This window comes from Pleurodeles waltl, chromosome 9 (assembly GCF_031143425.1).
Source record: "Pleurodeles waltl isolate 20211129_DDA chromosome 9, aPleWal1.hap1.20221129, whole genome shotgun sequence".
In the NCBI taxonomy this organism is placed as follows: Eukaryota; Metazoa; Chordata; class Amphibia; order Caudata; family Salamandridae; genus Pleurodeles; species Pleurodeles waltl.
This window is the reverse complement of record NC_090448.1, coordinates 975,834,613-975,861,573: the sequence shown is the minus strand read 5'-3', so window position 1 is coordinate 975,861,573 and position 26,961 is coordinate 975,834,613. Positions and strand designations below refer to the sequence as shown.

The 26,961-nt window shown below is 43.0% G+C and overlaps 1 protein-coding gene across 2 annotated transcripts in view; it reads left to right on the top strand.

Annotated features, from left to right (window-relative positions):
- The window catches only part of TMEM63C (transmembrane protein 63C), a 529,797-nt gene that overhangs the window by 40,344 nt on the left and 462,492 nt on the right, over positions 1 to 26,961 (top strand). For both annotated transcript variants that reach the window (XM_069208424.1, XM_069208421.1), the window contains exon 2: positions 16,270 to 16,356. The gene's annotated coding sequence lies outside the window, so the exon portion shown is untranslated. The remainder of the gene's footprint in view (positions 1 to 16,269; positions 16,357 to 26,961) is intronic.

Genomic DNA, 26,961 nt, shown 5'->3' with positions numbered 1-26,961 from the left:
GCCATCACACACACTGCACACGTCTCCACAACGCTGGGATTCGACACAAAGCCCTAGACTGGCTCACCTTCTTCCTCACCGATAGAACCCAAAAAGTCTGCCTCCCTCCCTTCCAATCCACTGCCACCAAAATCATCTGTGGTGTCCCCCAAGGATCCTCCCTCAGCCTCACCCTCTTCAACATTTACATGACCCCGCTTTCCAACATCCTCCAATCGCACGGAATCACCACCCTCTTCTACGCAGAACGACACCCAACTCATCATCTCCCTCACCCCCAACCCTACTACCGCCAAAACCAACCTCCATGCCGCACTCCTCGACACCGCCGCCTGGGTGACAGCCAACCACCTCAAGCTTAACTCCAACAAAACCGAAATAATCATTTTTGGACCCAACAAAACCATATGGGATGACTCCTGGTGGTCCACCGCCCTAGGCCTCGATCCCATCCTGGTTAACCACGCACGCAACCTCGGCATTACCCTTGACCCCTCCCTCTCCATGACCCAGCAGATCAGCGCCGTCACCTCCTCCTGTCTCAACACCGTCCGCACGCTGAAAAAAAACTTCAAATGGATTCCCTTTGAGACCAGAAAGACTGTCACCCACGCGCTCATCAACAGCAGGCTAGACTACGGTAACGCCCTCTACGCCGGCATCACACTCAAACTCCAGAGAATCCAGAACACAGCCGCACGCCTCATCCTGGATCTCCCACGCCATGACTCACCACACCTCAGAGCCCTTCACTGGCTCCCCGTCGACAAGAGGATCACCTTCAATATCCTCATTCACGCGCATAAATCCCTCCACAACAACGGCCCAACCTACCTCAACCATAGAGTGAACTTCCACACTCCCATCCGCCACCTCCGATCTGCCGACCTCTCACTCGCCACAGTCCCCCGCTACAAACGCACCACCTCAGGAGGCAGATCCTTCTCCTACCTCGCCCCCAAAACCTGGAACTCCCTCCCCACCGACCTCCGCAAGACCCAGGACCTCCTGCTGTTCAGAAAAAAACTGAAGACATGGCTGTTCGAACAGTAGCCTTCTTCTTGAGAGGAGGTATGATTAATTAGCTGTGTGCCAACCCAGAATGCAGAGTCGTTTTCTGATAGCATCTCTTGAGCTTTGCTTGTAGGAGGCCTAGAACCTTTTCGTTTATGGCATTAGCCATACTGTAGAGGATTTTGAAAGTGGATCTTGTACTGATGTATAGCCAGTGAAAGACTTTTAAAGCAGCGGACGGTGGGCTCATGGAAGTATTGATATTGTGAGGCAGGGCAGCGAATGGCAGTAGGGAAGCAATGGTTGATCTGTCCTTGAGGTAGAAGGTAATCTACTCCAGGATGCCTCCTTCAGTGCCATTTTTTTTCAGTCTATTTAGTAAATATAGTGGTGCACGGTAGAAGGCTGTGAATGGGTTGAATGGCAGCAGTGCTGCATTCCTACTTCTGTCTGCAGTGGTTTTAAAGTTGTTGAAGATAAGGGCGGATGCAGTACCTCCCTTTTGTGAAGAAGTTGTTGGCTCGATAGTAGCATGTAGTAGTAGTAAGAAGTTGTACATCTACATAAAGCCAACTCTTTCTATTAGTTTTCTGAGGAACAACTCATTTGACGTTGGTTTGTGTTTTTTTTTTTCTTCTCTCCAGTGCACTGGGAACTTTTTATTTTGTGTTCCTATGTAAGATACCTCGAGTTTTCCTGGAAACGTACCTGTGGTTAAGGCATTGTTGTTTGTTAATTGCAGGTATTGCAAGCATCGTCATTGGAAAGATTTTCTTGAAGGTTTGTGGTAGGCTGAATCAGATGTCAAGCAGGCTCATCCACTAGCCTTCACAGGGTCAATGAATTCTGAATAGATGTTTGAGGAAAGTTAATGTTGAAGATTTTTTTTTTTTTAGTAGTGATCTACCTTGTATTGGTTTCAAATTGAAAGCAAGATCCTTTAGTGGTAATGTTTTGTTATAAAATTGGTAATTGGTTATAAAGTTCTATGACATTAAGTTACAGACGTTTTGTGGTTATGGAGTTGTTGCAGAGGTGCAATCTGGAATATGAAACTCAAAGTATTTTGGGTAGTGAGCTTATTTTACTTTTTTGTTGACAAATTTGTATCTCAAGTTGTAAATTAAGGTGCAGTTTTGTCTAGTGGATAAGTAACAGTAAGCATCATACACAATCGCACCCTGACGTGGCCCAAAGAGTTGCTAAATCCCATTAGACTCATGAAATCCCTTGTACCACCCTCCACCCCCTGCAACAAATCGCAGGACAATTCCAGTGGTCGGGCACCCCAGATGCAAGGCATCAATTCTGGCATCCACGATAGGGGCACGAGTCCACCCGGATAGTCATTCCATTTCCTTCATATTTTGGTCCATTTCTTAGGACCGCTCCTTCCCTCGTAAACCTTTTTTTCTGCCAATATTGACCAGTCAGTATCACTCTTCCAGTTATTAAATTGCGCCACCAATTCGACCCTCCACATCAGTTCAATGTTTTGCTTAGCAGCCGTTAACCGCAAAGTCATCCATATCTGATCCATTCCAGCAAGGTCACTTGTTCTCCAGACATTTAGGAGGCATGACTTTACGGAGGCCTCCAGATTGTTTCTTCATATATTATTCAGGGAAGTGACCACTGATTCCGAGTAGAGCTGAACAACAGGGCAGCTTGATAGCATGTGGGAAAATGTTCCCACTTAGCCGCAGTTTCGCAAACAGAATGGAGTTGCTGTCCTGACCATCTTTATCAAGGTAGTCATGCTTAATAGCATCTGTGTAAAATCTTTAAATGCACAAGGTGAAATCTGGACCTGATAGCCATCTCATGGGGGGGATGCCAAGGCCTCAAGCCATTCATAGTCTTCCAGGGCCCGATCCCATTGTTCCCTCATTTGAGTAAAAGTATTGGAGTTGTTCATCAGCATACAATAGGTGATGGAGACTGCTTTTCTGGGCTTATGTTCGTCCAGTAATAAATCCTCAAGTGGTGTGTGTATTTGGTGAATTCCTCCCTTTTCGGTAATACTTTATGCAAAGCATGGCGAATTTGCAACTATCAGTACTCTTCAATGGGTGCAAGTTGATACTAATGTTTAATTTCAGGAAGCGGGGTCACCCCTCCCCGTGTCCACAGGTCTCCCACCCTGGAGGGGCAAATAAGTTCTCACTTGTTGAAGCCACACTGAGTCCCCAGTATGTAGTGTTCCAGAGGGGAGTGGCCTGTGTAATCCTCCCCCGTCAGCCCAAGGCATTGAGTACTGTGTGCAAGAGAGTGAATGTGACTGCTGTTGGGGTTGGAAAGTGCGCAGTGTACGCTCCACCATATAGGACCCCAAGTCCAGTCGCAAAACCGATCGAGCCATACAATTGGGCGGTTCCCCCACGGGGAGATGAACCCAGTGGTTGATGACGACGAGTTGTGCCGTCCAGTAATATTTCTTCATGTCAGGAAGGGCGATACCACCATCATACCAGCTTCTCATCAGTTTTTTTAAGGGCTGTCCACCGTGGACCTCCATCCCCGAGTAGTGTACGTAGTTCAGTTTCAATCACCTGAAAGTAGGATGTCGAGACCAGGCAGGGCGTGTTCTGAAGCGCTTAGAGAAATCGGGGAAATACCATCATTTTAAATAGTCGCTTTCCCCCAATAATGATAAAGGCAGGGCTCTCCAGTGATGGACATCTCTGTGGAGGCACGTGGTGGCTGCTCTAGGTTTTGGGTGTAGAAAACATTCGGGTCTGTGATTATATAAATCCATAGGTAACAAAAGCCCTCCTGCACAATCTCAGGACAAATGTGGTGTGTTCCCATGAAGGAGGTAAATTAGGGATTTATTCAAATTGAAGTATAGCCTGAATACCGACGGTATAAAGTGAGGACGTGCATTATTCGGTCAAGGGTATGGACTGGGTCTGAGACATTAAAGTAAGATATCATTGGTGTGAAGGGAGATACTTATCCTTTCAGTCCTCTGTGCACCTCAGTCCTCTAACCAGGGGATCACACCTAATCTAGGCCGCCAGCTGCTTCATGATCAGGGCAAATATTAAAGTGGAGAGTGTGCATCCCTGTCCTGTGCTTCATTGAAGATGGAAAACGGAGGTCGTGCCTCCTTTCACCACCTGAGCCAGAGGAGCAGTTTATAGGAGTTGCACCCATGATATGAAACGCCAGCCAAAGCCCAGTTTGGCTAAGACTTCAAACATGAACGGCCATTCCACTGTCTTGAAGCACATTCGTGCATGGCGTTGAGAGTACAAGGGCATCTTCGTGAATTCCCACAGCGCATTCCAGGACTCCGTCCAGTCGCCGGAAATTAAGAGAGGTACTTCTTCCTGGCATAAAGCTGGATTGATCCCGATAAACCAATGTTGTGACCACCCAGACTAGCCAAGTAGCAAACAGTTTTGCCAAGCTTTTCAACTTGGCATTCAGTAGCAAGATCAACCTGTATGAGGCACAGTTTTGCAACGGTTTGCCTCCTTTATGTACGACTACTAAATTAGCTAGCCTCTGATCTCTGACCATGGAGCCTTTCTTGCGAATTTCCAAAAACATTTGCAGGAGATGGGGTGCTTCCTTGGAAGCAGTAAATTTGTAGAGCTCTATGGGCAGGCCCTTAGGAACCACCTCATTGCCCGAAGTTAAGTTGCAGATCGCCTGTGCTACTTCAGATTCTGTAGGTTCCTGTTCTAGGAGTTCCCTGTCTGACTGTGAAAGCCTTGGGAGATGTATATCCGTCAGTAGCTCACAACACTCCTCAGCTGTGGCAGTGATCGCTAGGAAGTAGATGTGTGTGTAATAGACCACAAAGGCGTTAGCTACGCCATGTCCATCCTTCACTGGCTCCTCCCCCTTTCATTCAGTATTTTGAGGACCCTTTCGGCTGGCTCCTTTCTTCTTGTCTAGCCAGGCTCAGAGTTTCCCCCTTCCCTTTCACCTACCTCGTAGAGGCGATGTTTGGTCATGCAGTGGCTGGCTCTAGTGGCTTTCCTAGCTTTGTCCTTGTATTCTGTCTGCTTTAAAGTTAAGGTGTGTTGTAGGATCTCTTGTTCAGTCAGTGAGCCTAAACTCCATCTCTGGAATCTCCTGTTCAAGTGTCTCTAGACGAACCCTCTTTTCCTTTGTGTGACATAATGTCAGTGAGAGGCCCTGACCCTTTTTGACTGCCTTGTATGCCTCCCACAGTGTCTTGTCTAGTGGAATTCTTGATTTGCAGCATTGATGATGAAGAGAAGATAGCTGTGTGTTTTTATTTTTATTTCATCATTGATTCATGGGGTTTTCTATTTTCCTTTGACTTATATGAACGTTTCGAGGATGATAATTTTATCAAAGACTTTATTCAACCTATTGTGCAGCTGGTTGATGGTGCTTATATGTGACGGATTTGAGATAGCATTCAGATAAGATTAGAGTTCTGCCACACTAGGGTTTTTCCATTGCCCCTATGTTGTGTATGTCAATGTATCTATTGTAGTTAGTTTTGATGAGATGTCATGGATAAAAGAGATGAGCTGTTGGTAGCGCAAGAGAAATGGATTTTATCTTGACTGTGTTTCTGGAAGGCAGAAATTCACATCCAATGGATGTCTTGCTGGTTGTGTGGGTCTTTAGACCAGTTGACTGAGACGCTTCTATGCATTTAGATTGTGACATTGTTAGTCCGTCGAACAAGATTCTCAGGTCACCATGGACAAAGGCGTCAATTACAGGATAAGCACTTGTTTAAGTCGGTCTTAGAAAGAAATATTCTTGTACTTGTACTTGGAATCCATTGTAAACAATGCGCTCTCCATCTCACATAAACTGTATCAATGACTACCTGCACCAACCTATGAAAGTCCGTGGTTGAAACAAGGAAAGGGGCGTTGTATAAGAGGGAAAACAGAGACACGGGTCTCCATTACTCTGACTGGTTATTTGTGCTGGTCACTGGTGGCTTCAGTTTGTGTCAAAAGCCAAAAAAATATCTTTAGTAACTTGGCATGAGTCTCATCTAAATGTAATCGGGAATGGAAATACTTTAGTGACTTCTCTGCATATCCAACTCTTTTATTTTATGTGGAACCGGTTAGTCCAGAAACATCCAAGTGATGGGTATTTTAAATATACTTTCACCACCACTTCTTAATGAGAAGGATAACTACCTCAAGCTTCTTCATAACTCACTCTGTGGAAGATGTTATAATTTCTACTTGACTCTTGTCACTGCTCACGTATGCATCATGACACTGCAGCGGCCAGTTTTTGTTTTAATTTACCATTCATGGATGTCAGAAGCGCATCAAGGAGTGGTATCATAAATTTGTTAGGGATTATATTGGCAATATGCAAGCATACCTAGATAAGTGAATAGACATCTCACCATTAAAAAAAATATGCGTACAATGAATTAGCAAATCTAGTCCGAACAGTCCAACCGGGTGCAAGCTCCAGATGGTCCAAATACAATAAGATGGAAGAACAGTTGAGAGCTAATAAGAAAGAGAAATAACTAAAAAAAAAAAAAAAAAAGAGCAGCTGTATGGATATCGGGAGGGAGAGATAGGAAGGGAAAATAGAGGAGAAAGGGGTGTGTGAGTGTTGGAAAACAGGGAGCAGCGGGCAAAAAACAAGGAGATGATTAATAATGGGCAACCAACATTCCCTGAATTAGTGGTAATACAGCCATCCTATCGGACGGCCTTCAAGGGTATAACACAACTTGAATGAGAGGTAAAACTCTGGTTTTCCATCCCATGTCTAAAGTGGGGAGCCGTAAGAGAAGCCACACTGAACAAGCAACAGCATCCACCGCCAGCTGTCCCCTCATCACACTCCTCTGGAGGTTGTTCAGATGGGAGAACAGTGGGGTGGGAGAGCTAATGAGGCTCCGAACACAGATGAGTGGAACTACCTTGTCCTGGGTGAGTGAGGAGGGATGCGAGAGGTGGGGGTACAGATGGATGAAGGGAGGAGGAGCGGTGCTAGGATGTTGAAAGCAGAGGTGTGATAGAAGTTCCTGTCAGGAACGACATTTGTAGGCTTTCCTGTGTCCAATGAGAAATTAAGTGCCTTTAGAACCGAAAGGGGATTCCACCTCGGATGGCAATAAGCTACACTTCCCAAACCAGGGCTAGCCCGAAGTTGAAGGGGAAAACTAGGAGAGAGCAGAATTAGGATGGCATTCCCTTCTGAGGCGAGGAAGGCACTCCAGACCCTCTCAGATACATCAAGTATGTAATTGATCATGTAAGTGGATCGTTTATAATAAGCCTACTCTGTGTCATTGTATGAGCCACTCATTCCACATGGCAAACACACGTTTTTAAAGAACATTGCAGCCTACCAACACGTTGCCATTGTCTGGCCCTCACCAAGAAGCAAAATGTTGTAAAAAAAAAAAAAAAAAAAAAAAAGAGTAGTTGGAAACAGAGGTGAAGTTTACAGATAGGAATAAATCCTGATCAGTTGCGGGTGGGAGATCATTGAAGAAACTATTTAGGGGGCTGTTTTAATTTTTTAATTTTTTTTTTTTAAAGTGGCAGGTATGTTGGGAAGTAGTTGGCGAGCTTGAAGAGGAATGAGTAACATGGTTAGTGTGGAGGGAAGTGGGGGGAGAGGCTCACAAAGAAGAGCGCAAGAAAACACATGCACTCCAATATAGTGCTGAAAACAAAAGAAAATGCAGTTCACTAAAATGAGCTGTGGAAGGATACAAATCATCCAATCAAAAGGATGGTAAATAAGCTATACTTCAGGGGAGGGACAAACACAATAAGACGAAGGAAAGCCATTGAATAAGATGCAAACCGATGAGCCTACGAAGAAACCCAACCAATGGGAAGCAATGGGCTGATCCATAACCCACTTTAAATAGGTGTTTTGCCCACAATAGATCCTCCATAATACACACCTTAAAGCTGTCTGGCAAAAACTGGTTGCGATTTGCAAAAAATAACAGAATTCTATAAAGACGATTTGGTGGCCCGTGATGTTAAAGCCTTATTTACAGACACAAGCGGAGGCTTTTAACTAGCGAAGTTATGTTCTAGTTTAATTCGACGTTTGACCTTGAAGTGCGCTTTAGGATGGGTTCACTTGTGTTAGTACAGCGATCTAGTGGTGGTGTGGGAAGAGGCAATAAGGGGCATCACCGATTTGCTAGGGGATTATCTGTTGTGAGGGTGGGTTGGCATAAGGCCATTGTGGTCTTTGCCTTTGTGCGGAACCTGTTCAGTGGTTATTAGGAGGATTAATTCCTTTGTGTTTGATCCAGCACTTTTCACTAGGATGGAACACTCAGCCAGAGTCGCTGCCCTTCGAAAACATGTCAAAACAAACACGTGAAACCACACGGAAACAAAAGCAAAATTGTTGCCAGGTGTACAGTAGCCTTGTGTGGTTTTCTCATGAGGATTTTTCCTGCCTATGCGTTCAGATATTGGGCTTTGGGAAGCACAGTGGTGTAGAAGAGGATAGAGTGGCAGACACAACCACAGACAAAGGTGACTCATTAGCTTCAGAGGAGAGAGTTGGGTGGACATCCACTCTAAAGCCTTAATGGCCTCAATGGTAGTCGGCTTTTTTGACATCACTGCGACCTTTTCATCAGGTTGACCATAATAACCTGTCGGAGCAAGGCTTTTGAAGGTTGGTAATACGGGGGCAGTGTCAGTCATGGATCAGGCACTGCTTAGCGTGGAGTCAGGGTCCATTGTTGTATTTGGTTACATTTAGTGGGCTACCAGCTTGGGTCGAAAAGGGTCTGAATAGTTGAGGCCCAAGGCTGCTAGACTACGACAGGCATGGCAGATTAGGAAATCACCGAATGTTTACATTCAGCTTCTACGTAGAAGATTTCTAGCATGGCCCACTGGAGTGTGTGGCCAAAACAAGCCTATTGTAAACCTGAGGCAGTAACAAACTGGCTGCTTGTGTGTTGCTACAGGGCTACTTCTATGTCTCACTAAAGGAAATACCAGAAATTGAAGAAAAAAAAAAAAACATAAAATGTGTTCCCAGTGTCTGTTGATTTTTGTGTGGTTGCTGCTAACACCAACATTTTGATGGCATCCTCCTATATCAGCCACAATGGCTTTCGGGCTTTATGCCCAGCTGCCATTTTCCTTTCTTGAACAAGTGTATCTCTCGTTGACTACAAATGGTGTGACTTTTGGTAGATGATGCTAGTCTTTTCTCCAATCTTGGGTCAAGCTGAGATTACTGGTCTGCATACTTTTGGGGTGTATTGTAGGTTGTTGCTGGTGACCACGGTATTTAGCACTGTCGTGCTGTGATAACAACACGTGCACACTGTACAGGTACCACATTCACTTCAGCACAAAATGCCATCCTGCACAGAAGCGGTGTATTGCAACATCAGCAGTGCAAGCTTCTCTTTGTCAAACAGGATATGAACAATGTGGGCATCAGCAGTATGAGCTTCACTCACTTACACCACTGGTACTGCATGGGCCTTACCCGTGCAGGGTTCGCTCACTACATAAAACTGGTGTCACATATGCATTCTCTGTGCAAGATTCCTCTGCTAAGAGACAAGCATTGGCATCAGCAGCGCAAGCTGCCCTCCACACACAATAGGTACATTATGCCACCAGCATCTGAAGTTGTCTCCTGTGCAGAACCAGTGATGCACTGCATCACTGATGTTAGCATCCATTAATTACAATACAGGAACGGCATCGACATCAGTAGTGCAAGTTCCTTCTCTCCCCTCCCCATCTCTTCTTTCATCCCCCCTTACATAAATAGTGCAACAGGACACTCAGCAGTAGATAGTTACCTCCCTCACTAAACAGGCATTGCATTTCTGCCGCAGCACCAATTTTCCTCGCTGAGAGAATAGTTACAGCACAGCATCAGCAGTGCATGTTTACATCCCCTCGTCCCCCCCCCCCCCCTCCCCCCCAGAATACATGCGGGGGCCATCACCAGTGCATGCGTCCCTCCGTCACAGCAGGTACAGCATGGCAGCACCAGTGGAAGGAAGGGGGAGGAATGGAGCACCAACAAACTCAATATATGCCTGCACTGCTATTGTCTGGATGTGATGCCAGGGGCACAGTCCGCATCACCTTTGGAGAGTGCTACTTCCACTACCATTTGTGTAAGGAGGCTTAACACACTGCCCATGGCAATTCATTGATGCATCGTCAATCGTGTATTGCAGGAAAATCTCTTCTTTTATGGTGCAATGATTGGCAGAGATGGAATGATAAGAGTACTGTGAAAAATACACCATTTACTTCTTGCTGAAGGGTGAATTCTGAAAAATATTCGCTACTTGTTGCCACAATGACAAAGTGTAACCAGGAGGCTGGGATATGGCACAAAGAGTGCTTATACACAAAACATCATAATTGGGGCCACCGAAGCGATACGATTCTGTGGCTGTATTGTTTTCCACATAACTCTGGATTTGGCACAGTTGCTACACAACCTGCCTTTTGATGCATAATCGGCAGATTCTAACAAAAAAAATGTTTGTAGCGCAAAGGGATCAAAGGTTACTAAAAACATCACAACATGTTCACGTAGAGTGGAAGCCACTTTATACCAGTTGACTGGTCACGTTTCAGTCACGTGTTGTTTAACTGGTCTTAGCAAGTTGTGCAGTCTTTGCCCATACACTATTATCTTGAGTAAATATGACATAATGAAGTAATACTATCACAAAATGTGCTGCATTGTGACGCTTTAATTTGCCTTTTGTTGCAGCATAAATTAGTCAACCCTTACCCATTATTTGGTTCTCCCTTGCCGCATAATTCCAGTTGTCCTGACCATAACTGATTTATATTGCAATGTATTGCAAACATTATCGTTTAGCTTTGACTTTCGAAAGCCTTCAGAACATTTTCTAGCTGTGCAGATCTCGGTTCTTTACAAAGAGAAATCAAAGTCAGTGAGTCAAAGGACCAGACAAGACTTGCAACAAAGGCCTCTTCTGTTGTTTGAACTTTACCCCCACCACCTAGGAAAGGGGATCACAATGAAAAGCTCAGTAGGTTTGACACTGGGCTAAGGTCTTCTCTGTTTCCAGTCTCAAAAACTCAATTTCCAAATTAGAAATGGGGCCCTTGGGGCATTCTGAGATCTGAGCATCCGCTTAACAAGGTGATACCCACCAGGAACCTATCACCATGGATTTGCCTTAGAGTAAAAAACAATGTGTATTGCTGCAGTAGCCTGGAAACTGTAGGTTTCAGGTAATTGGATCAAGCCACATTTGACCGCGACCACACCGTGGAAGGTACCATAATCCCCTTAAGGTTCAGATCAAAAGCCACAGATACAATGAAAATCTTGCATGCTAACTCACCCATACAGAGTTGGAGAAGAGCCACACAGCTTGACTTAAGTGTAGAATATAGGGAGCATGTCAAAGGGCTGTGCAGATTCACCAACAGGTTCATTCTTCTGGAGTCTGTCACATTCCTGATCATCTTGTGATGCACTGAGGTTGGGATGCACTGGGTCCCGTCCAGGTTGGCTGCACCGGTTCAGTTTCTCCTTGAGACGGTCCTCCACAGAATCTTTGGTTAGCTGCAGCTGTTCTGGCTTTTTGGCTCCTCAGTGGTAGAAAGCAACGTTATGCTCTGACCCTAGGTGTATCCTTAGCCTTAAGGGGATACCTAAACAGAGTGATTTTGCTGTTATATTCTCTTATTGCAGATGATGATGATACAGAGATTCCTCATGAAGCCCAAAAACAATTAAAGGTAGAAGCTGCAGAGTTCCAGTACTTCATTGAAGCTTAAGTGGGGGGACCTTAGGACCTAACTCCCCATAATACATTTCCCACTGATGCCATCATATGTAGTCTTAGCATACCATTGGTTCATTGTAAAGCCTTGTTCTTGATTTCTTCTGCAACTTTGCTACTCTGGCCCATTTCTCACAATTCAACACTGTACATTGCTGTGCTTCGTGGTTCCTAGGTGTGTTGTGTTGTAGTTTCTCTTTACTTGTCACACAAAGTGTTGTATTTGCAATTGCCTCTGATTTCTCCTTTGTCTAGTCAGGGTGGAACTTCTGTTACTACCTTTTGCGAGAATGGTATGGGAAGGTTTTAACATTATCTGGAAATATGTTTTATATTAATATTTTCTTTTGCTGCTTGCCCCTGTGTATTGCCTGCACCATGAAATAGCCTTTCATATGTGCATATATAAAATGGCAAAACAAAGGAAACACCAACAGGTTTTCTAAAATATCGTAAAAATGAGGGTACCACAGCTACACAGAAACCTCTCTCAGATTATGGTTTGTATCTACTGCTTTGATCGTTCCCTTTGGGCAAGCTATAAAGCCAAATAAATGAGACCAATCCAGAAACAAGAAAAAACAGATTATCTCTTTTTCCACATTTGGCCATGAGCTATGTAGGACTAAGACTAAATTATAAAATAATAATAATATAAGCATCCATAGAGGTTTAAGATGGGTAATCAAATAGGTGACTACATAGACTTTCTTTCCCAGTATAACAAGCTCAACTTGCATAGAAGTAGGGGAATCTTCAGGTCTTAAATGACTGGCACATCTGTTGGCATGTTGCTCAGCCAGTCTAATGTGTTGCCTATGTAAAACTGAAAATCATTAGGTGAGCAAGCATTCCTACTTCATGTATACATTTGTGTTCAATTTATGTACTGTTGACCAATGAGATTACATCACATTTGAATGATTTGGCCTGCACATGCCACAACAAGTGCCCAAAGTTTGAGGTGTCTATTACTAACTTATTCCAGTATATCTCTATCCATGGGCAAAACAAGAAGTCTGGAAATGCGTGGTAATGTTATGTTTTTGTCAACAGTGTACTTCTGAATTGAGTGAATAATGGTGAGGGTTTTCCAGATCTTCCTTGGCCAGGAGATGGCATAATTCCATATTTTTGCTAGTTTATGTTGTCTATTAAATTGTTTCAAAGATCTTGGCTTGTAAATTTGTTAGCTGTATTGTATGGTAGGGTGCTCCAGCCTACGCTTTCTCTTTTTTAAGAGGACTTTGCTGGTAAAGTACTTGTATCATTTCTGAAAGGTTTAGATCACCCATTCTTAAAACACCTTTGGGGTTCAGGAAGTAATAGTTTGGAACTAGGTGCCTTTTCCAAGTTCAGTTTGAAAATGCATTCTTTAATATGTATTTCTGAAAATCAGTATACTGTGACCTTGGAACAGGTTTCAAGAATACCTGTTCAGATCTAGTCTTATATGCTTTCCTCTTTACTCTAGAAAAAGACAGTGTTATACGGTTCCTAATAAGGTAATAGGACTGCATATTAGGACAACAAAACTTAAGAATGTAGGGACTAACTCCATCCACACCATCAAGAGCTGTTGGCCCAATTCCTGGCCAACCCAAACCTCTAAACATACCAGAGGGGAAGTTGATTATGGCATCTCGTACATGACACACTCACTTCTCAGGGAAGTCTTGGTTGCGGATCTTACACTTTCATTGTATTACTCCTGAATACGCAGGAAAAATACTATGCTACATAAGTTTTCAATAAAGTTTTTGAAACAGTCGAAGTCTTGCATAGAGAGAAAGAGCTGCAATTATTAAGCAGATTATAACAAAGCAAAGTGACCAGCATTATGACCATAGTAAAGAAAATGAATAATCCAGCCATGGTAACTGAATTCTAGAGCGTCCTTCCTAACCCTAAGACTGTACTGAGAGCATAGCGAGTGTACCTTTCTGCCCCTTAGCCTTGGCCCCATACCAGGACATAATGCCAGAAGTCAGCATGATGGCAAGCCTGTCAGGAAGCTGGTAAGTTAGCGCCAGGAGCTGCATGTCGAACAAAGCACTCGTCCCAGGATGGTTGCTCCTGGAATGTCCCTCTCCCCCTCCTGGGTCAGTGCACCATTTATATATTAAAGCCATAGTGTGTTGAAAGCACAGCTCTGATGCAATGCGCTGTCTAGATGTTCGAAGCTGTCTCCTGAATGTGCAACACAAGAACTAGGATTTCATTTACAGAGTTCCTAGCCTTAAACAGAAAGTAATGATTACATGTCAATTGTAGCATTTGTAAAGCACAGTACTATTACCCCCTGAGGGTATCTGGGCACTGAGGGTGCTATGTCTCCATTGAAAAGCCATGTCTTGAGTCTCCTTCTGAAGTCCGCCAGGGAGGGAGCTGTTCGGAGGTGGAGGGGCAGGCTGTTCCAGGACTTGGCTGCTGTGTAGGAGAAGGAGTGGCCTCCACCTCTGCTGCAATGAATGGGGGGTGGGGTGAGGTTTAGCAAGGCGGAGCGTAGTTGTCTTGCTGGGACATGTGCAAAGGCAAACTAAACAAACAACTCGTACCACAAATTCCTAGTAGAATATCATGCAAGAAATGCATGTAAAATGCAATTGCTAAAAGCAGTGCAGCTGAAACATACAAAATATAAAATGAAGCTAAAAGCAGGGGGAATCAACTCTGGTCTAAAAAGTTCTCACGACAATAGCCTCCAAGGTTTCCAAACATGTTTCTTCGGGCGATTAGCAACTTAAATGTTTCATCTATTTGTAGTTCTGTTGCATTTTCCGAAACTGCTGTATTTTCATCCAAAATGTTTTTTTTAGTTTGTATTATTTGGTCTATATATGGTGTCATCTTTATTTTTCATCTACAGTCTATTGGGAGTTTTTGTCAGAAGATCTTTGTAGTTCACTTTGGTATTACTTATCAAAGCAGTAGTACTGTTTCATGTTACTGTTGCTAGACTGCCAGCAGCATACTTTTAGACCTTAAGTCAGACAGTGGAAGGAAAAGGAGAGGTTTTCTTATTTGGCAATAACTGCAGAGATTTCAAAGGGGCTAAATCAATTTCTACAACGGCCTCTCTCCATTCTGCTACTCTGTCTCTCTCCATTCCAAGATGCCTTCAACACTCATGTAGCCTCATCCGAGGTGTGCACTGTTTCTATAGGATTATCGTTCCCAGGAATCATTATTTTCCTGTGCTTTTAGTGGGAATTGAAAATGACAGAAGGTGGTCTTGTGACTCATTCCTTCACTTCATTTCACAGATACTTTAAATCTCTACACCACAAAAGGAGTGGTCTCCTTTAACCTGCTAGGTGTCCACAGGAGATTTCTACCCTGGACATGAGTTAGTTTGATATTCAAGGCATCATTTATCTCCCTCTGTTATTACTAGATGGGAATACAAGTATTGCGAGTGAATATTAAAAACTCATCCCTCTTACCCCTGTCATTGCATGCACTGGAAGCCTCCATGCATGTCCACATCTTGAGTGTCCCAGTTGCGTTCTTTAAGTGAGTACTTTGAATACAAAGTACTCACTTAAAGAAAGCAATATTCCCCTTACTATTCTAGTTAAGTTATTATTTTTAACTATTGTTTTTCCATCTCACTTAGAAAGTGGTATGTTTTATTATCCTTCAGCGTTTACTAAAAATTCGTACTATCAATGTACAATAAATTGATATTTAAAACAAAGATATTATGTCCCACTACCTAATAGAGAGGAGAAGTTCATGTTTTGGCTTGTAAATAGAGTTTGTAGGCTTCTTCATGCCAGTGATATATTTGCCATTTGGCATCTGGCTACCTGTTTTCTTTGTCAAGACTGTTTGTGTTGTACTTCAAAAATGCCAGTTATCAAACTCATTTATTTTCTTGTTCTTCGAGGAGCAATACCAAGATTAAGAGACTGACTACTTTAAATGTTAAATCAATGATTTGTTTCTGGGGGCGGCGGGAGGGCCAGGGTGATTTCACTATTACTTTGTCACTTCACCAAGAGAGGTTTTGAATGGCTGGGAATGTAAACGTTTTTAGGTTTGTATCCCAAATAATTATTGACATTGGTTGGTAGATTGGGCGTAATCGATTATCAGTTATTTCTAAATCTCTGTGATTAGTATCAACTAATGGAATACTTGCTATTGATAATGTGTTTTTGTTCCATGGTTAACATGCATTGAGATATGTGTTTAATTTCTGGCACACCGAATAATTTAAGTTTGTTGTGTTAAAAAAAGAAACAATTGACATTACTGAGTTGCTTAACTTTCTCTACTAATTCAACATAATTATGCCATATCACATCCATTAGGTCAATATAGTTTTAAAATACAAATAAATGAAAGTGCTCGCCACAAATGTCTCATCCTGGCACCTGATACCTGTGCTTAGCCTTGAGGAATATGTTGTTGGATTTTAATGTATATCAATGGTTCTCTTAAATCCTATAATCGCCAACATCTATCATTTCTCACAGCTGACTAGTGACGGAACTAAAGGAAGACTGCTCAGCCAATCAGTTCACAATAAATCCCTGACAACATCCTCCACTCAAAAAGAACAGGTAAAGAAATGTTACTCTCATCTTATTTATGCTTACCTTGAACTATCTGCCTTTCACAAATGAAGTGCACAATCAGCAATTGCTCACCCATGAATGCAGAGCTCTGGTATTGCACTGTTGTTACTTCGTCGACCCCATTCTGCCCTCATGTTCAGTAAAGCAGGAGCACGTGTGGCAAGTAGGTCTAAACTTATACATAGTAGGTCAGGTGACCATAGGCATAATACAAGTGCTGCTGAAGAGCCTCCCATAACGTTGTGATTCAAGGTCATGTTGGTCGGTCTGTTACCATTTTTAAGTTTGACTCTGTGCTTTCTGTGGGTGTGGCTGGAACAGAGTGGGTACCCAGGAAACCTTTTCAAAGCTGAGGAAGAGCAACAAAGAGAAGAAACGGCCCCCATTTTATGTACATAGATCAAACTGTTTACGTTATGCACTGTAAAACTATTTCTTTTGAAGAGTCTGTTTTTCAAACATTTGAAGAATTAAAGAGCTAGCAAAGGATATGAAGATCCAGGAAATTTCAGAATGTTGGCAGAATTTTTAATGCCTTTTGATTGTCACAAAAATAAGAAACAAAATTAAATTAAAAGTGCAGTTAATACAACACGCTGCATCAATTGTGTACCGTTTCAGGAGCGCTGAATAGCAATCTCTGTGACTGTATCAATAATAGCTTCAATAAGTATTTGTTTTAACTCAGTTGGAAAAGGGAGGGGATTGCAGCAAGCGGCATAAAAAAAGGAACTATTTTACATTATTTAAAGTAATATTTGGCAGATCCGCAATCCATTGGCTCTGGTCTCGCAAATCCTCAGCCAATTTGTCATCTCTCAAGACCGTTGCTATGTGTATTTTTCCTTACATCTGCACATTCCTTCACATTGCTATACCACATCTGAAACAATAGACGTAACTACTGCAGCCAGTGCACAGCAGTTCTACTTTTGGCCAATGTTAGACACTGAGCTAACAAATTGGAATCTAATCTTGTATCTTTTTTGGCTTAGGATGCATAACTAATAACCAATGGTGAATTGGCAATTGCAGCAAGTCATCCACTACCTCTCTAATCCAGTAAGGGTCCCAATCCTTGATTGGTTCATAATTATATGTGCTGATTAACTGTCACACAGGAACCGAAATTCATGGCATGCTGGTCATTGCCATGTGGCTTACCCAGTCCTCAAGAAAGAACTGAATAACACACGTAAAAAAATCACCTGGGAACTCACTCTCTTCGGTGCACTCTTGGCCTCTTATCAGGTACATCACTGTGTATAGTTAGATCTACCCCTAACTGCTTAGGGTCTTGACGTAAGTTGTCCAGCTATCGCTCTCCTGGTCTCGAGCTGAACTCTTTCCTTGCTCCAGAGATTTATTAGATGTATTGTGGCAGCGCACTGTGTGAAGAAGATAATGTAACCTCCCAATCCCCTACCTCAGGTGTTTCATTAAGAAATAGCCTTACAGGACCCGCTAGAAGAGCTGACAAACCTGCTTCGAGGTTATAACTAGAAAGCACCCTTAGCAGGTAAAGCTAGTGGCACTGTCCATGTGGTGTCACCTACCCACCGGGTTGGTTGGCCATACATGGTCACCCACTAACTGTTTCTTACTGTTGCTTTGTGTTGCCACCTTGAACTAGTCTGCTTCGTTCCAGTCAGAGTAGTGGGAGACCATCTGGCCAAAGGGGCATTTCTTCTAATAGATCAAAACCAGATAGCGTCCACATGCTGCTCCTATGAAGCTGTCTCTCATGGAGTACGTTGGCGCTCACAACCTGTAGACCCTAACATTGATCTCAACTCAGTGTATTTCAAATGGAGTTTAATTACCTAGGTTCTAGTTTTGATAGATCACATAATGAGCTTCCATTTAGATTTATATTGTAAGTGAATGTCTGTTTTGAGCACTTCATCAGAGCTCTTTGTTGTAGGATCTCATCTTATATCCGGGTATTGGTAGTAAGGGGAGAGTGTGAGGGAGTTCCAGTCTGTAAGAGCCGTCACAAAGAAGAGATACACTCCCATGAAAATGGAGGTGTTTAAAGGGTTCTAGTGTGAGCAGTGCCAGCAACAGATTTGTCTGGGTGCCCAGAATGCCAAGCCCAGACAGATGTGCTAGACTACAGACAGGAGGAGGCTGGTATAAAGCTTACCCCATTGACCGCACAGATGATGCAGTCTGGTGAGCTCTTGGTGCCTTACCTTAAAGGCAGCAGGTAAATCAAAGCAAAGAGGCTATTAAAAGAAGATCATAGAGAAATAAGTGCAATCACACAATAAATAGACTTGGAAGACTCCAAATGTATTAGTAGTCATCTTAACAAGTGACATTGCGCATATTTATTGATTTTTGGGGTTACATGTTTTGCACATCATTTTTGTTTTACCTCAGTTTATGAACTACGTGTAATTTTCGCTATAAGCTTATTTGGGCAGAAAACCTTTCTGCAGACTTCATAGTTTAAATTTATGCTTTTGACTATGTCACTATAATCATGCAAGGTTAGCCGTTTTGAATTTGGGCGTTTGCATTCTGTATTTTGTGCCCGATAAGCCTATTGTTGCCTGGCTAATAGTTTCTGACTAGCTTAATGAAAGAATGGTTGTAACAGTGAGGTAGTGAACAATTGCTGATAGATCAAACTGGGACATTACATAATGTTTCTGCTCAATTGAGAGGGATTATGGAAACTTGGAAAGATGTGCATTATGTAACTTTTATCTTCAACAATATGTCTGAGATTTTTGGAATAAGCAAAGGTGCACTGGGTATAGTGTAGAAAAGATAACAGTGTTACTTTTCAAACCATAACCATTGCTTCTTGTCAGTTGAGTCCTAATATTGCATGTGAATTAGATGAATTCAGTATGTTACTAGCCCTTTCACTGCGGTAAAGGGCAGATGAAGGGCATTATCCGCAAGTCATGGATGTGGCTGTTCTTTGAGCATTGGGGTGGGTCAGAGAAGGATTTAAGGGATTCTAGCCCAAGACCCTTCAAGGTCCTAACATGCCCAAACACAGGAATTGCCCCAGTAAGTACCATTTACTGCAGGTGTTCTTAACCAGATGATGCGCAGGGAGTGGCACTCCCGAAAGGTTGTCTATGAGTAGGTATTCCTGGTTCTTTACTGGTCATGTAGCTGTGTTCCACCACTCTGCTGGAGGGTGCTTCCTGTGTTTCGTAGTTATATGTACTCCATTATCCTAGTCCCAATAAAGTAGGCTTTCCTGTTTTCATTTTCTTTTAGTTGTGAATTATGGTGGGGTTTTGTACAGAATTTTTAAAACTTTAAAAAAATCATTGTCAATCAGTGTGTACACTTTTTTTGGTCCATAAACAATATTGGGGACAGTATTTTTCCAGTGCATTTATAGAATCTTCTGATAATACACTTTGTTTTTTTTACGCTGTGATTTAATAACACTACATCGATGAGATGAGGTACATTTTTTACAATGTAATGGCCTACCCTTTTCCCAGAAAGGTGTGAATTGGGCTTGCAGCCATTGTTTTTATGTAAAAGGGTGTTAGGCCCTTAGTAGATGCCATACTTCTCCATTCACTACCACTGTCATTTGCACCCACTAACTTCTTCAAGGTCTTAGGGTTTTTCCAAATCATGACCTGCAGTGTTTCCTTTAAGGAAATTGGTATCAGTCACAGTTTAATTATAAAATGTCCACGTGTCCCCTCTAGAAGCTGCTTTGCTGAAGCAGCTTGGGGATGATGGAAACTAATTATGTCCGATTGTGATTCTATATTCAAAGAACATTAAGCAATATTGGAAGACACCGATGATGAGTTGAGGTTGTAGTGCTCACATTTGCTGTGTTCTCTAGTGTGTGTTTAAAAGGGTAAAGAAATAAAACGTGTTCACAGAGTAAAAGGCATGTAGGCGCCATAAACCCACTATTTACAAAAACACCTCAATGTTGCTGCGCCTGCACACTCCTAGGTATGCATTTAGGAACTGCTTAGTTTGAAGTGTTGACATTTTTCAAAATAGTTTTTAGTTTGCTTTAAATATCAATCCCTAATTGTGATTAAGGAGCCGTAGTATTTACCTGCATGCTGCTTTTTTATATAGCTTTTGGTTTGAATTTTTTTTATGAGTTTAAAAGATAATCGCACCCTCCCAGAAGTTCATGCCTGAAAGTTCTCTTATTAGCAATACGCAAAAGAATCGTTGGCTAGCATGCACCATTGCGAGGAAAGAAAGATGAAGACGGAGACACAAGCAGAAAGGCTGTGAAAGAAGAGAGTGACAGAAGAAAGGGAGAACAAGGCAACAGTGAGGAAAAATCTGCAAACACAAACTTTAAATGACCACTGGCAGGCAGAGAGGGTGACAAGCTGAAAAAGGAGACACTGATATGGAAAGGAAGAGAGGAGGGAAAGAGAAGAAGTAGAAGAGGGAGGCGCTACCTGCAGTGCCATGATTGGGAAATAAAGAGAACTTGGATAAAGAGACATAGCAGCCAGAGGGGAAACGGTTTCAAAGTATAAAGGCAATAGAGCATGTAACTATAGGAAGTGAAAGTGGCAAGGTAAATGGGGAGACTTACTGTGCGGGGTAAGACAGACCTGCACAAATCTTTGCAAAATTCACTTTAGGCACATTTAGTTACATTTCTCCCTGTTTTTTTTTATGTGGGACATTGGTTAGACTATTGGTTACATTTTCTCCTTAAAGTAGCCCCCTTGTCAGTATTTCGCTTGACTTTTAACCCTGGTTTATGCCATTGTGCCCATTGTTCATGAGAGATGTTGCCAAGTGATTGTGTGGAATTTTGCATAATTTCATGTCATTTTCAAGATGTTTCGCTAAAAAATATTTTGCAATTTCATACCCTCTCAAAAGGATGGACGCTGCTGGTCCGCTCGCACTGTAGATGTTAGAGGTCATCTGGCATTTATTGTGGGTCTCACATGTGACCTGGCACTGACTTTACAGTGCGATGCTTTGTAAAATTACTGACAAGGACAGTGTGGTACTAGAAGTGATTTATGAGGTTCACTTAGTGGATCCGAACCCAATATGTACTAATTGCAAGCATTTGAAGACGACTCTATCGCCGCCTTCTCTTCTCCCCGTAAAAATATCCTCATAAAGGTGTGCTCTATCATAATGTTTCTTGGTAAAGAACATTTATGCCCATCCAACGTAATATTAAATTCTTATTCATTTTTCTAAGGTTAGTGACCAAAGAGTGCTTCAAAATGGATAGCATTGCAGTCCTTTTAACACGTGTCCTTAGGCGGCCCCCTCCCACACACAATCCCCATTACTCATCCAAGCTAACCTAAGGCATGAGGTGATTCACACTTTTCAACTTTAAGCCCCGAGGTGAGATTTACAGAGAAGTAACAGAGTTTACTTGCCTGACACTTATTCCTCCCTGTGAAAAGTATGTTTACTTCTGGTGCTTATTTCCAACATCATATTCAACTGTTTCCAGTTCTTGCAGCAAATATAAAACACACATCACCATCGTGATCAATGACCAGTGCAACTTGGCAATGGGTCCTTCTTCTGTTGCAGCGTTCAGTTGGAAAGCAAGTGTTCTAAAGCAGTGTTCCCCAACCCCCGGGCCGCGGACCGGTGCCGGTCCGCGGATCAATCGGCACCGGGCCGCCTGAGGTCTTCAAATCTTGAAGGCATGTTTAAATACAATTAAATTAAAATTATTAAATCAAAACAAGCGGGCCACGGAAAAATTATCAAACATTTACCGGTCCGCGGCGATAAAAAGGTTGGGATTCACTGTTCTAAAGTGGCTGTTAATACCAGTGCTTAATTTAGGCGTGTGGTTGCCAGTCAACATCACAAGGACACATTTTAGGGAACTACTACTCTCTACCCCATGAGTCGGAGATGCTGAATATTCTGCTTTTGACTTTGCAAGGTAGAGGCTGATAAGGCGAGTTGAAGTCACAAGCACACGCATAATCTGTGTTTTTGAAATATTGCAATAGTTGTACATATATTGAAACATTTCAGATTATACAGTCTTCCTAATGTATGTGGTGTTTGTCACAGATGGAGCCTGAAGCCACTATTGCTTTGGTAGCAAAGTCGAAAATGCCACAGTGGCTTCATACTCCAACTGGGACAACAGAATGGGCTCCTTCCAATCTGTGGTGAGAACGCATGCCAGCTGTCCCTCCTCCAGTGAGGAGCCATCTCTTGCAGCATGATTCTCCTATCACATCCGATTTCACAAACCTGGGCCTAACCCTACCTACTCCTGTCCTGGTGGCAGATGCAGTTTGAGTGTGTAGCCTCCCATAGCAAATAATGGAAGTTGGTGCTTAAGATAAAACCCCACAGAAGTAATTGTTAAAATAAATTATTTAAACTATTTAAAAATAGAAATACATTTTAATTAATGTTAGTGTCTATAAATGAAACATAATTTATTTTATTTTGAAATATTTTATTAACTTTTTTATTTTAAAAATGAATAAGTATTGTTTTAAGAATTAGATTGCTAAATTGTATACCTCAGTTTTAATACATATATTTTATTTTTACTTTAGATGGAAATTTCTTAAACTTTGTCAGAAAAAAACTATTTAATTTAATACATTCAAAATATTGACATTTTTATTTTGAAGTTATGAATGCAGTAACATGTTTAAATTCGTCATTTAAAATAAATATTTAACATTAATATTGGATGTAAAAATATTTTCTGTATATGTTAAGAAAAGTTTAATCAACTTTTATAATGTTGTCTATATTTTACAGTAGGGCAATAGTTCTTAACCTTTCGATTTCTGTGGACCCTCAATTAATCATTTCTGGAAAATGGGGACCTCCAATGAGTCATTACTGGAAGCTGGGGTCCCCAGCCTAAGCATTTTAGATGATTTAAACCATAAAACAATACACAAAAAATTTTCATTAAACAAGTACACAATTGATTAAATGTTATGCTTAATTCCCAAATAAAATCTAAATTTTAATTTTAATTGGAATGTTAGTTTTTCCAATTCTTAGCCTACAATTTCAAATTCCTTCACATTCACAAAATATCTTAATTTTCTATTTTACATGTTGCTTCTTTATTCATATACATTTTATTAATCAGTAAATATTTTCTTTTTGATAAACATATTTTATTGTTTTGGGGAAAAAGTAGCAACAAGGAAATGAAAATAAGATTAAGGACAAAGAACAATGATGTATCAAGCAGAGAGCAATCACAATTCCAAATGACATTGCAGTAGATATCAAGGACATTAGTAAATTCCAAAACAGACATAATGTGGGGGATAAAAGTCTAGACCTGTGGGGTTGGGCCACTGATGTCCTCCATCACTCCCAGTAGGACCAGTTTGGCAGATCTTTGTATTTCACAACCCAAGACTTTCCCCAGCACTCGGAGCACCGAGTCCCAGTAGGGCAGAATAACTCGACAGGACCAAACCATGTGGAAAAAATCTGCAGGTTCGATCGAGCATCGTGGGCATTGGGCCGAGGGTCGAAGACCTGCGCAGTGTAGCCTAGCAGGAGATAAGTATGCACTATGCAAATAGTAGAATTGCACTGTGCGAAGCTAAAGACCCCGCTAAAGACCTGGGTGTCATCAGGGCTTCTTTCCATTCTGTGTCATCTAGAGCGCCCAGCCATACCTCCCATCTAGATCTAGTGAGGTTCAGATCCCCAGGAGCATTGTTGATCAGCGTTTTATAAATTTGGGAAACACCTTTCCCTCCTAAATTTCCTATGAGTAATTTGGCTTCTAGCGGGTTAAACTCTGGCAGAGAGCCTATTGTCAATATGTGGGTTCTTAAAGCATGTCTGAGTTGGAGATACCGGAAGAATTGTGTTTGGGCTAGCTGGGAGTCCCTCCTTAAGTCTTGGAAAGATTTCATAGAGTCCCCTGACCACACGTCTCCCACCAGGGAGATGCCCACCAGATCCCATTCCCCAAATCCCTCCAGAGCTGCAGTTGCGCTTAGCCATTTCCCTTGCCATAGTGGTGTTTGGTGGGAAACAGTGGTGTTCCAGTGGGTGTACCTCAGGGCAGCACGCCATGCCTGAAAAATCACTTTGGTAACCTCTCCCATTCCTCGGGGTAGGGGACTCCCATACATTATGTCTAGAAGGCGAGGGAACCCCAGGAGTTCCAATTCCACCCGGTAAGCTGGGTCTCCCCATCCCCCGTTAAACCAGTCGTGTATCACTATTAGTTTGGAAGCTAGATAATAAAGGTAGGGGTCTGAGGCACCCAGGCCTCCCTCATATACCCCTCTCCGGCAGTGAAGGGTCGCTACAGTGTCTGGCGCCCTTCCAGAGGAACAACCCCGTGGCTCTTTCAAGGGCTCTGAACCACGAGCGGGGGATGAGTAAAGGGAAATTTTGAAAGGTGTAGAGGAGCCTCGGTAGAATCATCATCTTGTACAGAGCCACTCGGCCCATTATGTTTAGCGGTAGAGTCTGCCATTTCTGAAGGTCAGCTTTTATGCGTGACAATAAGGGAGTCAAGTTCTTGGCCCAGGTCAGTTCCGGCAGCAGTGACACCCAGATACCCAGATATTTAAAGCTTAGTCTGCGAGGTGGTATCTGTTCCTGCCAATCGAAGCAGTCTTGTGAGTGTGCAAGCGGAATTAGTATGGATTTAACTGGATTCATTTTCAGACCCGATGCCACTTCATAGCGATCTAGCAGTTTGAGGCACCTCGGGCCTGTCACACTGGGCTCTTCCATGTACAGCAGGACGTCGTCTGCATAAAGCGCTATTCTATCTTCCTGGGAGTGGTTCCATTGCCAGCCGCGATATATTGGGTCGGATCTGATCATCTGGGCCAGAGGTTCAATGGCTAGGGTGAATAGAAGGGGGGACAGAGGACAACCTTGTCGTGTGCCCCGGTGAATCTCCAGGTTCGATGACAGGGAACCGTTAACTTGCACCCGAGCAGTGGGATTGATGTATAATGCCTGAACCAAGCGTCAGAATCTGGGGCCGAGGCCCGCGCGTCGGAGTACCAGACGAAGAAATCCCCAGTCGACCAAGTCAAAGGCCTTTTCGAAATCAATGAGTAAAAGGGCAAGGTCTCGGGTCAAGCGGCCACGTTCAGCTAATGCTATGTGTAACCAACCGACGGATACAATGCTGAGTGCTGCGAGTGGCCATGAAGCCACATTGATCTGGGTTTATTAGTTGAGGCATAACCTTTTTGAGACGGGCGGCAAGGATGGCTGCAAAGACTTTAATCTCAGTGTTAATCAGTGAGATCGGCCTGTAATCGGCACAGTGTGTTGAGGGGGGTTGGGTCTTGGGGAGCACCACAATGGTAGCTGTATCTAGTTCTCTGGGGAAGACACCACTGCTATCTACGTCTGTAAAGAGGTTCAACAGGTGTGGTATTAATTCTTCTCTAAAGACCTTGTAGTATTCTGAGGGGAGTCGGTCGGGTCCTGGGGTTTTCCCAGTGCCCAAAGCCGAGATGGCCGCCTGGATTTCTTCTGTGTCAACAGGCTCGTCCAGGGCCTTTGCCTCTGGAACCGACAACCGTGGGAGGGGGGTTTCATCCAGTAACTGTCTGGCTACACTCAGATTGACCCGTCCCGACGCCTGATAAAGAGATCGGTAGTATGTAGCGAAGGCATTTGCGATTTCTGCATGGTTTACGACAATGTTACCCTCCCCATTCCGAATCTCAGGGACTATCCTGGAGGCCTGGTGGTGAGACACCAGCCAATGTAGCATTTTACCCGTCTTGTCCCCCCAACCATAGATTTTTGCAGTGCTAGCTCTCCATAAGTACTTGGCTGCCTCTAGGGATTGGTCTCTTATTTTCTCTCGGATTAAGAATAGTTGTTGCATCGTTTTGTCGTTCGGGCTTACTTCAATTTCATTTTCAAGGACCTTGGCCCGTAGTTCTAACTTTTCGATGTGTTGGTCTCGAGTGCGTTCCTGGATCCGTACCAGGTTTTTGGCCCTACCCCTCAGTACTGCCTTGCTCGCGGCCCATAAAGTACCCGTGGATGGCACTGACCCTTCGTTCAGCTCAAATTAGTCCTGTATTTCCTCGCGCATCTGTTCCACATAACCTTGGTCCTGGAGATACCATGCGTTCAGTCGGACCTGAGATTGTGTGTGATCTATCGTGAATTGGAGTGGAGCATGGTCGGAGATTCCCCTTGTCAATATTTCAATGTGGGAGAGGGCTGTGAAGTCTGTGCTTGGAAGAAGGACCAGGTCTATCCTGAGCAGCTGATGTGTGGGTAAATTGATGCCGTCTTGGGTGCCATACTAGCCAAGCGTCACAGAGCCCTGTCGCCGAGAACCAACCCCTGAGTCCCGTTGCCATTGCATGTCTATGTGCGGAGATTGAGCCTGTCACGTCTATTGTTGGGTCTGGGGTGGAGTTAAAGTCTCCTCCTATCATTGTGAACCCTGGTGGCAGATTTAAGAGTAGCTGGGAGAGGTCGTCTAAAGTTTTCCGAACTAATGTGGGGGGGACATAGGTGCTGACCATATTAATCGTATTCCCTTCAATTTTGCCTGTAATGGCTATGTATCGCTCGTGTTGATCTCTTCCAACCTGAATATTCGTCATGGGGAAAGACCGATGAAGTAGT